A 4,580-nucleotide genomic window follows, 5' to 3' on the forward strand; every position below is an offset into this window, starting at 1 on the left:
TGTGATCCAGAGAGATGATGTGCAAGTTGGAGACAACCTTACGGTTGAAACGTTACCGGTGAGGATCGAGGATCGTGAAGTGAAGAAGTTGAGGGGCAAAGAGATACCTCTTGTGAAAGTCGTTGGGATGGAGCGACTGGTGAAAGCTTAACGTGGGAGCTAGAGGGTAAGATGCTGGAGTCTTATCCAGAATTGTTTGCTTGAGGTAAATTTTCGAGGACGAAAATTCTTTAAGTTGGGGAGAGTTGTAACGCCCGTCGTAAATTATTTGATTATTTAGAAATATATTTATATGATTTATGAATTTAAGTGATTTATGAGGTTTACGTGATTTTATGAGAGATATATGATTTATATGAAAATTATGCGATTTATGTGATGTTATGATTTTTAGAGATGTTATGAGGTGTTGAGACTTATTTTATTATTTAATAAAATAAGATATGAGAAATAAAATAAATATTGAGATATGGGGTTATTTTGTGAATTTAGAAAGTTTGATGGTAGAATTGGGCTTTGGCATAACATGTGAGATGACCTAAAAAAAAAAGAACACCACGGTCTCATGATGATATAAACAAGGAATTGGAGAAAAAAAAACGCTAGGGGAGAGCCACACGAAGAGAAAAGCATTACGGCTGGTACAAGAACCACCTTTTGGAAAGGAACAATTAATCATTCACGTATCACAATAGAGAGGAAGGCACATGGTTATATAAATTGGCATGGGAGATATATAGTGCCGCATAGTACTTGGAGGAAGGATCTTGGCATCACGTTTTTGATTGATGAGACCACGTTTTGGAAGACAAGGGAGGCACGCACCACTAGACGGCTAGGAGGCACATGGTTATAGAAAAACAACATCAACAGTAGCACGAGGAAGAGAAATTGAGGAGTAAAACCGTCGCTACTCTGACGTAAAAGAGACGCTCGTTGTTAAACTATTAAGATTTGTTGTTGATGCTGAGTTTCTTATATTATGTGAAAGCTTCAAATCCAGGTAAGGGTGAGACTAATTTTCATTACTATTAAGGGTATGATTCTATAGGATGAATTTAGCATGATTAGGTTAAGTTTTGGTGAGAATTGGGAATTAGGTTTAAGACCGAATTTGATGATTGAATCATGAAAAGATGTTAGGTTGATGCTAAATTAGTGTACAGAACTTAGTTATACCATAAGATGATAATTAGATGTTGAATTGAGGTTAGAATTAGGAGATTAAGTGAAAAGTTGGAATTTTTAGGTTTGTGGCCGTACTGACATTCATCGCTCGCACCTGCGAGCAAGAACACTCGCATCTGCGAGCTAGAACCCAGAACTCGCAACTGCGAGCAACACAACTCGCAACTGCGAGTGACCTGTGAGCTCGCAACTGCGAGCAGAATAACTCGCCACTGCGAGTAAATACGTAGGCACCCAGAATGCACACTTTGCTCGCCATTGCGAGTGAAGTTACTCGCCACTGCGAGTTAGGCTGTTAGTTGCCCAAAATTGTCCCGATGCGATCCTTTCGCACGTGTAGTCTTGAGATGACCTTAGAAGTAAGTTAGAGAGCTGTTTAGGATGTTTTCATAAGCTCCAGAAGTCTGTTATGGTGACTGAAATTAGAAGTGTTGCTGCATGAATGCTATAATGATGTTTTATGATATTTATATTGATGTAATTAATTCTTCACGTGAATGTTAACACATTCAAGCGTTGTTAATTGTTGTATGTTGTTGCTGTTTCTGTTGTCGGTCTATGTTGTTGGAATTTAAGAAGTTGTCCATGATTATGAGTCATATGAGTTGTACACGTCGTTGTCTAAGTTGTTGGGAGTTGAGTTCATTGCATACTCATTAAAGTTGGGGGCTTTAGGCCCGGCAGCCTTTGTGCTCATTAAAGTTGGGGGCTTTAGGCCCGGCAGCCTTTGTGCTCATTAAAGTTGGGGGCTTTAGGCCCGGCAGCCTTTGTGCTCACACGTTGAAGAGCCTATTATGCTCATTTGTTGTTGATTGGTACCACATGCATTGGCATATCAAGAAGTTTAATGATGTTTAAGTTGTCAAGTTGTTGTCAAGTTGATAAAGTCGCATGGTCTAGATGAGTTGTGTTGTCAAGTTGTTGTTGAGTTGATAGAGTTGCATGGTCAAAGATGAGTTGTGTCGTCAAGTCGAGTGTTAAGTTGATTATGATTTGTGATGAAAATTAGTAATGATATTTGATGATTGTATTTGTTATGACATGAAAAATATACTGATTGTTAATTGTTGACATGTTATTAATGTTTAAGTTGTTAAATTCATTTTATTGGATTATATGCTTAATGTATTGATTATGAAATCTCACCCCTTCTGCGTATATGTTGCCTCGACCGTGGGTAATGTGCAGGTAATAAAGATTAGAGGCGTTCATGAGTGGACTCTTCACTTGGTGTCTAGGTGCTCTGATACGTAACGGGATGGGGGCTTGCTTTTATTTTTATTCCTTACATGTCTCTCTTATGAACTAATTTATGAGATTTTCCAATAAGGTCTGTGTGCCAAGACTTTTAAATGTTGAACTATTTTCCGCTGCAACAGTTTAAGATTTTCATGATGTTGAATTTGAAGGATAATTATTATTATCTGTTTTGAGATGTTAAAGTAGTGTGTGACATTCCGTTATGAACTAAATACTCTGATTTTAAATGAAATTTTTTATGTTGGGAAAACGGGGTGTTACAGTGACGCAGCTTCTGATGATGTGGCTTCTGGACCTCTTGTCTTCAGAAGCACTATTCTTCAGGAGCAGCTTACTTCAGGAGCGCTATTTCTTCAGGAGCAGCTTGACTTCAGGAGCGCTTTGCCTTCAGAATCATCTAAGCTTCATTTCCTTTGCTCTTTATTTGCTCATTCAGAACCAATGATGATGTAACTTTATAATTATGGTCCTGTACACTTGAACAAATATTAGCTAGTCCAATTTACAATTTTTAATACCTTGTTATCATCAAAACTTTTTAAGGTTCATTGTTAAGCACATTTTGTTCCAACAATCTCCCCCTTTTTGATGATGACAAACAAAAGTATTTAAAATTGATCAATTGTTGTTAATCTAATTAACAAGTTGACTTTGGGGTTCTGAGGTTTGTAAGCTCAGAATCTGAGGTTTGTAAGCTCAAACTCCCCCTGAGTCTGATAGTCTTTAAGGTGAGGTTTGTAAGCTCCCCCTAAGTTCTATCCAGGTTAATTAAATTCATTTTTCGCACAATAAAAAATATCAGAGCTTAAAAACAAAATTGAATCATTGAAAGAATTAACTTATAGATAAGAAGAATGGTTAAATTAATTTTACTTGAATTTTGATACTTCTTCGTTCGTTCATAGCTTATACCAATAAGGTATAAAAAATGATAGAAGTTTTTCAAAAATTTCAAATGCCATTAATGGGGCTCAGAGCCTTTAAATACTTGTCACATATACTCCCCCTTTTGTCATTATCAAAAAAAAGGTAAAAAATAAGCATAAAAGACAAAAAGATTTGAGAAAAACTCAAACAAAAGAGAGTATACCAGAATTTAATCAGATCAAAAAATATATGAACATGAATATAAAAAAAATCAGAAGCAGCTAAACAGTCAGAAGCAGTAAGCATTCAGAAGCATAGAAAAGTAGAACAAGATGGTTTCAGAAACAAGGACTAAGAATATAAAACAAACAACAAACAAAAGATAACACTAAGGTGTGCAACTAAGGGTTGGTTTGTTGTTGTTTCTTCATCTCCTCCATTTCTTCAATTTTCTTCTGCAACATTTCTTCAAGCTGTTGTTGCCTCTGGAGAAGAGCTTGTTCCCTTTCTCTGGCTTCTTGCTGCTGCTGTGCCATCTGTTTCTTCAGAAGCTTACACAACCTGGCTTCTCTGGTCAAGTAGTCCGTTTCTGAGAAGAAAGGCTGGTTTGCCAGGAGCAGTGTAGAACTTCTTACTCTGAGACTCTGATTCAGATGCTCCATTAACTTCCTGACTGACAGAAGCTTCCTTGCTTCTGATGCACTTAGCCCTTAAGCTTTCAATTAGCTCAGTTGCCCGGTTCTGAAGTGATGCCCAGGAGTCTTCATATGCACTTGTGAGATCAATTGTCCTTCGTTGATCCACAAGATTATGCAATTGACTAAGGATTGTCAGAAGCTCAGAAGTAATATATCCAGATTCCAGGATGTTTGAGGGTGGTTGTTCAAGGATTTCAAGATCAGAATCACTGATTTCCAAATCTTGAACAGGGTTAGGAACTTGAATGGTAAAGTGTGTTTGTGTGTTTGAAGATGAAGGCTGGTCAGAGGCAATGTGAGTGGTAGTGGTTGAGGCTTGAACATTGACTAGAGAGATGTCAACATCCATGGGAGTTGGTTCTGGGGAGTGTTCAGGTAAAGGTTGAAATTCAGTTTCAGTTGGTGGTTGTTGTGGTGAAGTTGATGTATGAGTGTTGAGTTGGGGGTCAATGGTAGCTGTTGGTGATTGTGGGGGTGTTGTGGGTTTATGTGGTTCCTGTGTTTGTTGATGGGGGTTTTCTGAAACAACATTTTCAGAAGCAGCTGCTTCTGGATTTGCTTCAGAGG

At 37.8% G+C, this 4,580-nt stretch overlaps 1 long non-coding RNA gene across 1 annotated transcript; it reads left to right on the forward strand.

Moving 5' to 3' along the window:
• The first annotated feature begins 578 nt into the window (after positions 1 to 578).
• LOC146898979 (uncharacterized) lies at positions 579 to 2,630 on the forward strand. Its single transcript, XR_015021999.1, has 2 exons — positions 579 to 1,003; positions 2,377 to 2,630. It is a non-coding gene; the product is annotated as an uncharacterized LOC146898979 (long non-coding RNA).
• Positions 2,631 to 4,580: the final 1,950 nt, after the last annotated feature.

This window comes from Medicago sativa, chromosome 8 (assembly GCF_051527215.1).
Source record: "Medicago sativa cultivar Bolivia chromosome 8, Bolivia_mono, whole genome shotgun sequence".
In the NCBI taxonomy this organism is placed as follows: Eukaryota; Viridiplantae; Streptophyta; class Magnoliopsida; order Fabales; family Fabaceae; genus Medicago; species Medicago sativa.